Below are 15234 nucleotides of genomic sequence, written 5' to 3'. Positions count from 1 at the left end.
ATTTATTTTTCGGGCGCCTCTCCACCCACCAGAATGCCTAGATTAGGCTACGGCTACTTTCATTACAAGAGCACTCGTAAAATATATCTTCGTAGGTTTTCCAGAAAAACAACTGTTTAGATAAAGTCGGCCGTTAACACCACAAGATTGTGGTGACCTAAATTTAAATAAAATTCGAAATTCTTCGTAATTCTGCACCACTTTTTTATAAAAATATATGTAATTAGTACTTTAAAGCGGAATCTTTTTGTAAAGAAGCTGCTTATCAAAACAGTGATAGCACATTTTTAAAAAAAAAAAAAAAAGGGCGCCTCATGTCTTAAGAGTCCAGAAAAATAGACGGCATTCAAAATTAACCCTATTATATTTCTTCCTGAAAACTTTAATCGGTTAGTTAATAGGTCGGACTTTTCGTTTTCTTTAGAATAACGTAATGTGAGACTATAATGGAAATGCAGAATACAGCGTCACATTGGCGGCTGAAACGATATAATAAGTCGAAGAATATTCGAATTTCTTAATAACTAAAAGGCAATTTTGTGAGTTACTGAATTTCCGACTCCACTGTTCCACAGGTATCAAAAGAATAAAGAACTAAGCCGTCGTTTTTCTTGTTACATTTCTTCTTATCGAAAGTGACTGCTTTGCAGGACGTTTGCCATCGAGAAAAAGAGAATTACAAGGAATGGTTGGTTTTTGTTATGTTTGGGTTTTTTTCCGTTGTTACACCAAACAGTGTAGTAGCTTGTACTTGTTTTACTTCAGTGTATTATTTGAATATCGTATTATGTTAAGTACCTCGCATTTAACTGAACTCGACTCCGAAATGTCCCAGGCCCAGAAATAATCCCAAATTGAGGCTGACATGATCCCAACCCCAAATGATCAGCACGTTTTTCTAATCTGGGCCTAAAGTGATCCCCAACGATACATATAAAAAAAATAAGATGGGGATATGGTCAGGTGGCTCAATATCAGTTTCCAAAACTTTACAAAGCCAAAACAAGAAGAAAGACATTGAACGGATATCCAACTAATAATTGTAGGTCTCAAAGCTGACAAGATTTACACGAAATGTGGAGTCTAATAGCATTGGTTTTCTTTTTTTTAATTTTTTCTTCTACAGTTCAAAATAGCGGCAAGTAACGTGTGTCTTGTGGCAAGAACTCTTGGATGCGGGGGCATAGAACAGAACGTTTACGACGACCTCAGCGAATAGTGATGAAACCTAGCAGAATATTGATTAATACTGAACCTTGTAATTTCGGAAAAATTACATGATGATAATTATAACAAATTATAACAAATACAATAAAGTAGCTGTGCAATTATTTCTACAGCACCTTTAACATCATTACTTTAATATTGCTTTGCCATTCACTTATCAATTCATTCTTCCTCGTCTTACGGCAAGTTTGCCATCAGAGTAATAAATGCATCGCAGACCACATTTTAACCATGCTAAAGTTACTCAGTATTTACTGACTGATTGACTGACTGACCGACCGACCGACCGACCGACCGACCGACCGACCGACCGACCGACTGACCGACCGCCCGTCGACCAACTCACTGACTGACTGAAAGATGGATAGATTTCGTTACCTGTTTTCCATTTCGATTCGATTTTAAAAAGAGGCACTTGTGCCTGCAATTACAGACCCTCGATTTGAATTCTTATAGGTCATTTCAATGCTTCAGTTTTGATGCTATAAAAGCTTTATTTCGTGATTATTTTATATAACAATATTTGATTTCTTCTGCAACCCCATAATATAGTTTAACTTTCAATAACAAACTGCTAAGTAGAGGGCATTTTGTGATTGTAACACCTACGATGACATCTTTCTGGCACGGTGTACAAATAGGCTTTTAGATTTCTACAGGACTCTACAGGAAAAACTAATTCCTCTTACTCAGTGCCAACAATTTTTTTTCAAATGCAAATGATAAACAAAACTCTTATGCAAGTGCTGGGTTTCACCTCCTATTTATGGGTACCACGTGCACATTAAGCCAATTACCATTCTAAGTCCAGAAAAAGATCATTTTAATAAAGCGCATTTTTGGACAGGGTGCACTGGTCACAAAAAAGAGGCTTACAGAACCTTTTGGATAAAGCAAAATAAAAATAATAAAACAGTTAAAAATATTGGACAAGAACATAAAAACGTAAATAAGAACTTCAAAACCTCTGGTTAAAAATTATTTAAAAGCTAGATGAAAAATACGAGTACATGAATACGAATATAAGGAGGCGTTTTCAGTAATCATGTAAGAATTAAGACTTCAGTTCTTCCAACCTCTATTTAAATTATTTTTAATGCGTAGATAAAAGCCTAGGAGGACGGATTTTGTTTCTGAATTTCAAAAAAGGCGATTAATATGGGTACATAAAAAAACCAATATAAGGCGACGTTTTCAGTGATTATATAGGAATTGAGACGGAAGCTCTCCTAACCTCTATTTAAATTATTTCTAATGTGTAGATAAAAGCCCAGGTGGACGGATTTTTTTACTGAATTGTGGTATCTGTCATCGCACTGCAATGTTCTCAGTCACCACCTGCCCTAACAGGAATTCATATTTTTTCGATGTCCGGCACAAGAGACAGATGAACGTAAAGAGGAATCTTGGAAGCAGTGAGAATCAAAAACCGCCGACACATTTGAAGGGTGAAGAGGATTTATGATCCAAATGGTTGAGTTATTTCACAAATGATTTAATGGAATACTAATAGCTTTTACCTTTGTCGCTGGAAGTAAAATGCAGCCATTTTGATTGACTGTGCGTGCCTGTGCCATCCATTTGTCCTTTATTTTAAAAAGCCACCTTATATCTAAAGAGTCCAGTAAAATAGACACATTCAAAGTCTTAAGTTCGGCTGGGTAAAATGGACCTTTTTAGCTTGGGTGATTTGTTGCCCAATTTCAGACCATGTAACGATAATCTTGAGAATTCTTGCTTTCAAATTTTCAAATGGTCACGTGCATATGAATGAATAATTTTAAGATGGATGAAAGAGAATGTTACGTGGTCTGTAATGGGAAAACAAACTGCCCAAGCTAAAAAAAGGTCTATTAATGCTGAATTTGTCACTAGCGGTACATTTTTGAAACCTTAAGTTGTAAGGATTATATTCCTTTGCTTAAAACTTTAATCGATTACTTAACAGGCCGGACTTTTGTTTTGCTTTAGGATAACGTAACGTGATAGTAAAATGGGAATGCAGAATACAGCGCCACAATGGCGGCTGAAAGTATATATATCAAGTCAAACAGTATTCTTAATAACTAAAAGGCAATTTTGTGAGCTACTGAACTTCTGACTTCACTGCTCCACAAGTATCAAAAGAATGAACCAAGCTGTCGTTTATCTTGTTGCATTTCTTCTCATCGCAGCTCTGCTTCCTAAAAGTGAGTGCTTTTTAGGACCTTTGCCATCGGGAAAAAGAGAATTGAAAGGAAAGGTTGGTTTTTGTTATGTTTGGGTTTTTTCCGTTGTTACACCCAGCGTAAAACGTCTTGTATACGCTTCGCCCGGTACTTCTTTTACTTCAGTGTATTATTTGAATATCGTATTTCTGTTAGGCACCTCGCATTTATCTCAACTTTGTTTCTGCGAGGTTATCTTAGTAACTATATCGCTTTTGAAATATCCTGGACTCCGAATCGTTCCAGGCCCAGAAATCATCCCAAATTGAGTCCGACATGATCCCAACCCCAAATGTTCCCCACGTTTTTCCAACCTGGACTTAGAATGATCCCCAAGTAGTTTTTGAACAGGAACAAAGTTGCATTAAAAGGACCATCCAATGACTCAGTATATTTTTGCAAGTGAGATAATGTCCCTTTCGGGCAGAAGGTCCATATAGATTAGCTTTGCAAACGTTCTCCAGTAGGGTGAAGACCGTACTCAAGACCCAGTAGTATATAGTTTTTCTCGCTTCACATGTTACCTAATCTTTGGTATACTTGAACGATCGTTTAACAATTTTTTTTGATACCTGCGAGTATTTTCAACCATTATGGCGTCGTCCAAAGTCACTAAGTAAAATGAGAAGCACTGCAAAGGATCAGCAGTACAAACTGACGAGTAATTTTGAGAAATAATTCTTACTCCAAAATCAAATGAACACTCGCGTTTTGGGAGAATTTCTTCATTCACTTGAGAACGGTAAAACGGCAATATATTGTGAGCTTTTTAGGTAAAACGTTTAGACTTCTCCACATCGAGCTCTGCGTGATCAACCCGGACGGAATCATAGCGTCAGTTGGCAATTTCCCTCACTCCCGAAGCCAATGAAACGGCAGGATTCAGAGCATTCCGCGCGCTAACGCACTAAAAAAAAACACTCTTTCAAGATGCTCGATTAGGTGTTGCTTGCTTATTGTAAATAACCAAGTTTGGCGCATCCACCCCAAGGATACGTATTACAAAAATAAGATAGGTATATGGTCAAGTGGATGAAAATAGAAGTTTTCAAAACATTACGAAGCCAAAACAAGAAAAACAATGAACGGATATCCAACCAATAATTCTGCAGGTCAAAACGGAAATTTAGATACATTTTAATTAAGACAGGACCAAGCGAGACTCATGTACGCCGCACTGAAACACTCAATGTTGCTCAACAATTTTTATCGTTTATCTTTTAATTTTCTTCTAAAGTTCAAAAGAGTGGAAAGTAACATGTGCATTGTGGCAAGAAGACTTGGATGCGGGGGAATGGAGCAGACCGTCTATGACGACCGCAACGAACAACAAGGAAAACCAGCCGAATACTGATTAACGCTGAACATTGTAACTTCGGAAGAATCAGATGATGATAATTATAGCATGGGATAAATACTGATAAATTGTAAGAAGTATAAAATAAAGCAATCGTCATAGTTGCAACATTGCTTTCTCATTCACTTATCAAGCTATTTTTTGCGGTCTTCGGCTAACGTTTTAAGGGTCCATTAACCGATTTATGCGCGCGCTCGCGCGCGTTGCTAAGGAGGTGAATTTTCACTTCCAGTTACTTACGTCAGCCTGAGCGCGGAAAGTAAAACCAACTCAATAACTTGCAAATTTGCTTCACTGGCATTTTAGATGTTTTTCTTTGTTTTTCACAAAATGCAAAGTAAAAAAAGTACAAGCAAAGACAAAATAAGAAAAAGACAGAAAAACAAGAGCAATAGAAAGAGAAAAACTAACTCCGTGTGGCTTTGTTTGATCTTACCGAAGTGCACTGGTAGTGTAAATTGCGCACGCGCTGATAGGGTAACTTCAAATATATATCGAGCGCACTTCCGGTTTCTTTAAATGCTAAAGGAAACGCGGTTTTTCATTAAATCCACCCTTTTTTGACGGATTTCGATTTAAGCCAACGTTGGGAACATAGCTATGCATTCCTCTTTCGAAATCATGCTTTTTTCAGAAAATTACGAATTTTTTGATATTTTGACATTCTCTCAAAATTTGACCTTTTAGAAATGAAACAAAATCTATGCATAGCGTTATGAGGATTTAAATTAAAATATTACATCAATGAAAAAAGTCCAGATAAAGTAATTTGCCTGGGAGCCTTTGCGTTTTTTCAGTATTAGTCACATGACCATGGGCGTGGCCTGATGACGTAATCACTAGTGTTGCTGATCATGAAAAAGTTAAAACACATGAAATAACTCTGAACCAAATAAAATGATGAGGTTATATGAGAATAAATTTTCCTTAGCAACGGCTTGAAAAGATCGGTTAATGGGCCCTTAACAGGCAGACTCTAATTTTACTATGCTAATGTTCCGTGTAATTCGCTGACTTACTGGCTGACCGAGCGACCGACTGATTGATACACGGACAAATTTCGTTAAATTTTCTCGATTTTTATTCCATTTCAAGAAAAGGCACTTGTGGCTTCAGTTACAGAGCCTCATTTTACATTCTTCTTATCAGTGATTTGATTACTTTAGTTTTGATGCTGTCAAGGCTTTGTTTCATCAATATTTGTGCTCTTCTGCAATCCCATAAACATATTTTAGCTATCAATAATAAATAGCAGAGGGCATTTGTTATTATAATGCCTGCAATAATATCTTTCCAGGTAAGGTGTACAACGTCTATTGATAGAGAGTAAGAAATAAAATTAAAAACGTTTCGAGTGTAGACAGTCAAAAAGAAGATGGCATAAGGTTTCTGGTTCAGACTTAGGAAAGGAATATTTTGTTTTTGCTATTTAAGAGCCACTGCCAGAGAAAACCGGGCAGACCTCACGAATAGGGGTCGGCCGATTCCTTCCATATTTTGGCTGTTTAATACAAACCATCAATTCCATCAGACCACCCCCCCCCCCCCTCTTAAAAACCCACCGTTAACTTGAAGAAATGGAGTTAATTTAGACACTTAGCATCGAAAACGCGTAACAATTGTAATCGCTTCACGAAAGCTGCCATTTTTAAGATTCTATTACCAGGACCTATAAAGACTTATGATAAGCCGTTATTGACCTTTTTGAAACATTTGGTAGCTTACCATACATAAAACAAGTTGTGGTAAGCAGAATTCTCAATTTTCCAACGCTTTTTGACCACCACTTTCCTCGAATATGCGGCGGTTTATTCAGAAAGAAATGGGTGCTAAAAACTTCTAATCAATCCTTCTTTCCAAATCAAGAGGCAGAATTCTGGGATCTTTAAATTCAGAAGCGATTTCAACGAGAATTCCAGTTGTATTTTCTAGGTAAAAACTAACAATTTGTCACGCCATCCTTCAAGGTCACGCGCCCTTGGTTGACACAAATGTGAACTAATGTTCCGAAAGTCTCACTGATTACCTGGAAAAGAAAACTAGAGCAAATGTAAATTAAATTCTTTTCAAGTCCCTTTAAAGGTGGCCAGACACGATGGGTCATGTTGCAGGGACATGCTGCAGCGACATGTCCCTGCAACATGTCCCTGCAACATGACCCCTCGTGTCTGGCCACTGTAACAGTTCCATGAATTGACGGATGTAGTGAGGTTTTTTTCACTGTTGCATGTTCGACAAATTTGCATAAAATGTCAATATTGACCACGTTGTTCTGAACGTATCGGATTTCACGAAGTAAATAATATTGTATTTCAGCTTGTTTTGGGTTTGAATGTACCCACCCATTCGTATTACTATTTACATTACTTAATCAGGCAGTGTGAGAAGGTAAAAAAAATTATAAACTACCGGTGTTATTGCTTATTCGTATGCTTAACTGCAGTGAATTTTCAAGAATACGAGCGGCTCAGAAAACAGTACCTTTGAAATGCTGTTTTGCTAAGCGTAATGTAATCATAAAGTACAATGCGTTATCTGGATCTGCAATATAAAATACGTTAAACCTTACGCTTCTTCAATACTTCCTAAAAGAACTGGTTATAAAGGGCACTAATTTATAGAGAGAACAGACCATTTTACAGTTGTCTGCTCAGTGACCTGGCCTTTGTATGGCAGCGAGGCTAGAGTTGACCTTGTTTTGATACAGACCTCACTGCCTTTGTTGTGTGAAACAAGTTGTTCTGATGCTAACTAGGTGCATTTACATGACAAAAGCAGTGAGGTCTGTATCAAAACAAGGTCAACTCTAGCCTCGCTGCCAGGTCACTGAGCAGACAACTGTAAAATGGTCTATTAGAATTTAGAGCCAAGGTGAGAGCGAGGGTACCGAAGCGATCGACGAGGGAGCTTTTTCCGTTGCGCAAATTATTTTTTGCCACTAAACTTTGTGCGCGAGATTTCTTTTACTATTTGCAAGTATTTCCACCTGCACTATATTAAAAGCTTAGTAGTAGTAGTAGTATTATTAGTACGCTGGACAAAACTGTTCTGGATCGACGTTTTACCACAAAAAATTAAAACAAACAAAGTGACATGACTAATTTTGTGATTGTTTTAACTCTACTAAATTCCACACATGGAAACTTATTTTTATATGGATCACGCGAGAAAGGCTTGCGTTACACCTTGTCCAAATTTGGTAACAGAGTCACAAAAGTATGTAAAATCACGTGATTTCTGAGAAATAAGAGTCACATTTAGAGTGTTGTTTTGCGAAGAAACTCTCTACGTGCTGGTGGATTTTTGGGCAAGATTTTGACAAGAAAGCATAAGGAAGACTTACAACTTTATTTGGCCACTGAAATACTATACTGTCCTCAGAGACTGATCTTTTTCATTGCTTTTCTGCAATACAGATAATCGGGAAAAAAAAGCTGCTTATTTGCCGGCGTCGTTGCGAGCAGAAATAAGTCTTTCCACAAGACCAGTGTCCAATCGTTTTCTCTTAGCGGGTGGTTCATTTCCGACGTTAAGAACCTACTGGTATTCCCGCAGACAACTCCACCTTCTCTCTTCTTGTCTTCGAACAACAACCGATAACACCACTTGGAGAACCTCTTTCATCTTGCGTTGATAGTATTGCTGTTGCGTCACTGACACATCCTCCTACGCTGTGTTAAGCGTGGATGCAACAGGACTGTAGCGACTCTCAGTTAGTTGCGAGATAGCTTGATTGATTACTCCTCTTCTCTCATGCTGCTGTTCTTTCTCGTCAATCCACAAGCTAACTTCTGCGTCATCGTCTTCGTTGGCAGATGTCATCGAGATTTCAAGTTAACTTTCATATGCTGAAACAGTACTAGTATTTTCACAGGTGACTGATCAGTCGATATCCTTGACACAGACTATTCGTGAATCTCTTCAGGGCTTATATCGGGAGTCGCCTATGAAAATTACAAAGGCAGAATATTATAGGCATATATGCATAATTTATATTAGCTCTACACACGCTACCATTACAAAGTATGCAAATATTTATTTATTAAATCAGATTTTCCTAAGATTGATTACCTACCTCAACTGTTAATGTAAGTTGCTTTTCTCGCTTCAGCGCGTAGTGATGTTTCCTGCAAACTCGTGCAGACAACTTGAGTGGAAACAAAGGAAAAAGATACGATAAAGAAAGGCGGAAAAGATACGATAAAGAAAGGTAAATAAAGATAACGATAAAGATAAATTCAGAGGAGAAGGCTTTTATTTTGAGTTAGAGAGAGCTCAAGTAATACTAACATGTTTGTATGTAAGCTTTTGGCTCCTGCAACAGTCTCTTATTTGCTTCTCAAAATTTTCAGGGACTAATGAGCGAAAGAAGAAAATACGCCGAAAACCTTCCACGTGTTGTGTCTTCTTGCGACAGGACATTTCCAAGTGCTTGCGTATTTTGCTCGCTCGGAAGTATAATGAGAAAGAATAAGAGACTACTGATTGTCTATCCAAGTCGAAATTGTTGTATTTATCTTTCGCAAACTCATTAATTGCATGAAACACTGGACGTCTACTGACTTCTTTACCCCTTCCACCTCTTCCATGAAAGCTCGGTGATACCTAATCTCTCACGCGCCCCTTCCCACCACTTTCTTCTAACTGCTGAGAATTCAACCCCTTGAAACATTGCAGCCGTTCAGATGTCCTAAGGAAATGACCCTCGTTTCCCACGGAACGTGAAAAGCTGTCTGAAATTGGTACTTAACACTGATAACTTGCAATGTAGAGGTTAATGCAGAAGTGAAACGCCCGTAAGCCCATGCCACGCCCTCTTTCCCAGTCCCCGCGTGTTTTATTTGCGTCCTTGCATTTCCTTAACCAGTTGGAACACAAAAGGAAACAAAATATAGTAAACGTGCTCATTTTTTTTTCGCAGTTCTGAATTTGCGGTTAAAACCCAGCCTAAGTAGGATAGATATTCATATTTATGAAACCGATCATAGTGCAGTCTTTGGTTTTTTTCAATACAAACCAATAGTTACCTATATCCGTACGCAATAATCAGACATCAGAACTGTTTTCCACCTGCACACGTCTCTCAAAAGCAACCAAGTTCAAAGCCCCGCAAATGTTTTGGGAATCGCGTGTAGCCTCAGGTCACGAAAAGTAAATAATATTCCTCGCCGTTTTTATACTAAAGACGCATTATCCGTCTGGACGAACTTGGGCAAACATTTATTACGTTGTTCGTCTAGTTATGCGTCTTTAGTATATAGACGGGCACAAGAAGTATTATGCGTCTTGACGAACTATCTCTCCTAGTACGTCGTTCAAGACGAATTTCGAAGTATAGCTCGTCTAGACGCATAATATGTCTTGTGCCCGTCGTTATACCAGAGACGCATAACCAGACGAACTACAAATGTTTGCCCAAGTTCGTCCAGACGGATAGTGCGTCTTTAGTATAAAAACGGCCATTGAGTTACGATTAGTTTTTCATACCTACTCCTACGGGAACTGTTTGGTTTTCGAGGATATAGATGCACAATCCACAATTACACAAGATACTGCTGTGTTAAAGCGTGATCGGCCAAGAACTTCAGACACTGCTATTTATGCCTTTAGGAAAGTTTTCGGACCCTTTTCTGGTCTCATCTACCAGGAGCTTCCCATTTTCTCACAGTTTCTTGCTTAGCAGCTTGAAATGACTTTCTTTGGGAGCGAGGTCAATTAATTGAGTTAATAGAACTCAATTAATTGACCTCGCGCCCAATGTCTGGCTTCATAGCTCAGTTGGTAGAGCATCGCACCGGTATCGCGGAGGTCACGGGTTCGAATCCCATTGAAGCCCTGATTTTTTCAGGCTTCTTCTTTCCAATTGCTTAAATCGAAAATTTACTGCGATGATAATTTTTCACTTTCATCTACAAACGCAGTTCATATATGAATTATTTTATATATACTTCACATCAATGCGAAAATTGAAATAAACAGCTTTAGCTATTAAGACAAGTTATCTCCCTCGCATTTGTCGTCCTTTATTGACTCAAACTCTTTTGATATTCTTCCTTGTGTGACATCTAATCCCTTTTCTACATGTGTGCGCTAGGCTACTCATATATCCCTATGGCAAGGAAAATCAAACTAGGAAATACGTTGATACCGGAGTCGTGCAATCGTAAACAATAGGCTTTTTAGGCGATAAATCGTCCATTTTGAATTTTATGGTTTCAAATAACTATTGTGGGATGCTAATTTGCTCCCTGAGCATCCCATAATAGCTATCTGAAACAATAGAATTCAAAATGGCCGATTTATCGTCTAAAAGGTCCTTGAGCGCAGTCTCCCCCACCCCTCTTCCCCCTCTCCCCTGCTAAACCGAGCCGAGTAATAGTGATTTTGCCTTGAATCCAAAGTTGTTTATGGAAATAATACGAGGAAATTTCTCACAGAAACTCTAGAGAATGGAAGCAACCAAGACGGCGATTTTCAATGAATTTATAGCAAAGAATGAACCTCGCGATAATATAGAGTCATTCAGTTTGTCTAATACAGTCATTGCTAACTCAAAACGGAATATGTAAAACAGCCTTGAGTTGGAAAAATACAATTTGGCGATTTTACGTCGTACTTTTCCAGAGAACGCCAAATAAATGTACCAAGATTTATAACGCACGTCTAGAGCCATTGTACTGCTTGTTAAACCCTTTGTTGGTGACATTCCTGATTCCGTTACCGTTGGGTGAGCATAAAATCCATTCTATCCTTCAGGAAACCTCTCAGTTAACCAAAGGCAATTGGTTGAAAGATAAACAATTGGGTCGACGTCAGACAGTGGGTAAAACTTCGAAAGGTGAGCGACTGTTAACACTAAACGATGAATAAGAACCTTCGATTCATAAACGACTGCTATTTCTTTCATTCTTGGAAATATTTTTCTTCAGCTGTACTACTATAAACACTTTTCAAAACTTATGTTAATTTACAATACGTTCTTAATGTATTTCCAAAGTAATACTTTAGAAAAGCGGAGCTTTATAGATGGCGACAAATGTTTGTCGATTTGTAAAAATTATGTCGCCATGTAATACACCACAAAAAAAGAAAGATTTTTTTTTCCTCTACTGCAAATGCTGACATTGTGTACTTGCTTTTTGTTTTAGTGGTACTCTTGCAAGAGTTTCCAGGACATTCCAAGTATCACTGTATTTGGCTCCATGCTGTTTCCAAGTACAATCAACGTTAAAGTTTTACTACATTTTCTATCTTGGTTTAATACATATCAGTTGTCTAGTCTTAAAGTTTATAAACTCCGGTTCCGCTGCCATCTCTCAACCCTTTATTCCAAATCCTCTTGAATACATTCTTCATTTTTCGGGCGCCTCTCCAACTACCAGAATGCCTAGATTAGGCTACAGCTACTTTCTTTACAAGAGCTCTCGTAAAATATGTCTTCGTAGGTGTAAACAAAGTCGGCCGTTAAAACCACAAGATTGTGGTGGCCTAAATTTAAATAAAATTCGAAATTCTTCGTAATTCTGCACCATTTTTTATAAAAATATATGTAATTGTACTTTAAAGTGGAATCTTTTTGTAAAGAAGCTGCTTATCAAAACAGTGATAGCACATTTTTAAAAAAAGGCGCCTTATGTCTAAAGAGTTCAGTAAAATAGACAGCACCCAAATTAACCCTATTATATTTCTTCCTGAAAACTTTAATCGGTTAGTTAATAGGTCGGACTTTTCGTCTTCTTTACGATAACGTAATGTGATAGTATAATTGGGATGCAGAATACAGCGCCACATTGGCGGCTGAAACTATATATATCAAGTCAAACAGTATTCTTAGTAACTAAAAGGCAATTTTGTGAGTTACTGAATTTCTGACTCCACTGTTCCACAGGTATCAAAAGAGTGGAGAACCAAGCCGTCGTTTCTCTTGTTACATTTCTTCTCATCTCAGCTTTGCTTCCAAAAAGTGAGTGCTTTTCAGGACCTTTGCCATCGGGAAAAGGAGTATTACAAGGAAAGGTTGGTTTTTGTTATGTTTGGGTTTTTTTTCCGTTGTTACACCAAACAGTGTAGTAGCTTGTACTTGTTTTACTTCAGTGTATTATTTGACTATCGTATTATCTTAAGCACCTCGCATTTAACTCAACTTTATTTCTGCGTGGTTATTTAAGGAACTTTTAAGAGGCTGCCCGCGTAAGAACGGATACGTCAAATTGCGGACCTTCACCGATTGGCTTCATTTTTTCAATTAAAGTCAACCATTATATGCAATGTATAAATAACGCATTTATTGGAATCAATTCGATTTTTTTTTTTTTTTTTCATTTTTTACGAGACGGTTTTCAAAGTGACCTCGAAACTGGCTAATTTGCCTTGGCAGACTCTGAAATTTTGCTATAAACGTCGAACGCTGCCAAAACACAGTTTTTCAATCTAACAAGCTGAATATTTCACATACAAAAGTTTCATTTTCCCTCGATATTTTAACGGTTTAACAATTTTATTCCGTCAAAGTTGGCTCCGGAATGTGTGAAGCGTGACATACCTAAAGTTAAAAGCTATTTTCTAAAATGTGGGACCTGATCTCGAAACAAATCTATGATAACTCAAAAGTAATAACATCAATGTAAAAACGTATGGAATAAAATTTGTGGGCACTCTGCACTGCGCGTCGTACAGAGCTCCACGATTTTGCCAAATATTCGCCATTTTGATGGTAAACAAAGATAACGGCGGTCCCGCCTGCAACCAAAAAACATGAACTGTAAACGCTTGGAAATGAAATAATAATCACTACAGGTCAAATTGTAGATTTAAAATCAGATCACCCGCGGTTTTGCCGTTGTTTCGGGAAAAATCTACCCTCATTTGGTATTTTAAACAGTAAAAACGATGAATATTTTTTTAGATAGATAGATAACCTTTATTTTAAAACGATGAGTATTAAAGCTACATGAGCTTGTGAGGTCGTTTGCAATTAACTAATCGCTAAGTAACTAAAAACTAAAAACTAGGGGTATTTACAGAAAAAAACGTTTGAACTTAAGTCAGCGATATATACAGTAAGAGATTGTTAGCATAAGTTTTTAAGTATATGCAAAGTCATCTTTTCTAAAATTACAAGTGGATGCAGACGTTATCTTAAAGCTGAATTCATTAAAATTAACTAGAGATTTAAGCTTTAGCCTGAGGTCACGATATGGAACATTTTTTGTCAGGGCACTACAGTTGTTGGTCACTGCATTCCACAGGACTGAGCCTCTGAACGCGACAGAGTCTTTCATGTAACGCGTGTTGAAGCGGGGAACAATTAAAGAAGCGCAGGTCCGGGTTGAATAATTTGAGGCCCGTTTCTTAGAAATCAGATCGATTAATGTGACAGGTAACCTATCATGAAAAGCTTTATGAAAACAGATAAAAATGGCTGATTTATAATAAATAGACAGAGTGGGCCATTGGGCCCGTTGTAGGACATCAACAGAAGCCATGTCTTTCGGCAAGTTAAAAATAAGCCTCGCAGCCCTGCAGTGAAGTCTTTCCAGGGACTGAAATAAGTCGGAGTTGCAGCAAGATCCCCATAGTATAAGACCATAGGTCACTGAGGGCAAAATGACCTTAAAATAGAGATCCTGACGAACGTTCCTAGGGAGAAATCTCGATTTCTTAAGTAATCCTAGTTTTTTAGCAAATGATTTTTTGAGTTCCAGCATATGCGGAGTCCAGGTCAGTTTCTCATCAACGGTCATTCCCAGTAATCGTGATTTCAATACCCATTCAATTGTAGAGTTTCCAATGAAGATCGGGGGAATATTAGCCGGGAGAGTTCTTCTAGAGATTAGCATGGCCTCACTTTTACTTGGGTGGGGTGTTAATCTGTTAATGAGGCACCACTCGTTTAATTCACGGAGGGCAGAATTTAACTGGGCAATACTTTTTTCTGCCGTGTCACTCACGCAGTAAACCGTTGTGTCGTCGGCAAACATATAGACGGATCCGGAAGACACAGAGGACGGAAGATCGTTCGTGAAAAAAGGGAAAAGTGTTGGCCCCAAAACGGACCCTTGAGGAATTCCGAAAGAGATCGGTATCATCTCTGAAGTTGCTCCATTAACAGCTGTAAATTGCTGTCTTTCCTTTAAGTAACTTTTAAGCCAGTCCAGGAGTAGTCCTGATATGCCAAAGTCCCTTTCCAACTTCATTTCGAGAATGATGTGCGACACACTGTCGAATGCCTTTTTAAAATCTATAAAGGCAACTGCTACCACTAAGCCTGCGTCTACAGCTTTTGTCCACGTTTCGGTAAGTTGGGTTAATAGCAGTTCTGTCGAAAATCCTGCGCGGTATGCCCATTGTTTGTCCGTGACCAGATTATTAGCTTTATATACATGACGAACAATTGTGTCGTTGACTACGGATTCAAGGATCTTGCTAGGGACGCTTAGCAAT

The 15234-nt window shown here is 38.1% G+C and overlaps 1 long non-coding RNA gene across 1 annotated transcript; it reads left to right on the top strand.

Annotated features, from left to right (window-relative positions):
- Nucleotides 1-3308: 3308 nt before the first annotated feature.
- Nucleotides 3309-5338, top strand: LOC145501901 (uncharacterized). The gene is made up of 2 exons (XR_014051269.1): nt 3309-3469; nt 4672-5338. It is a non-coding gene; the product is annotated as an uncharacterized LOC145501901 (long non-coding RNA).
- The last annotated feature ends 9896 nt before the right edge of the window (nt 5339-15234 follow it).

Source organism: Orbicella franksi, chromosome 10 (genome assembly GCF_964199315.1).
Source record: "Orbicella franksi chromosome 10, jaOrbFran1.1, whole genome shotgun sequence".
Classification (NCBI taxonomy): domain Eukaryota; kingdom Metazoa; phylum Cnidaria; class Anthozoa; order Scleractinia; family Merulinidae; genus Orbicella; species Orbicella franksi.
Note: the sequence above shows the minus strand (reverse complement) of the source record. Positions and strands in the feature narration are given on the sequence as shown.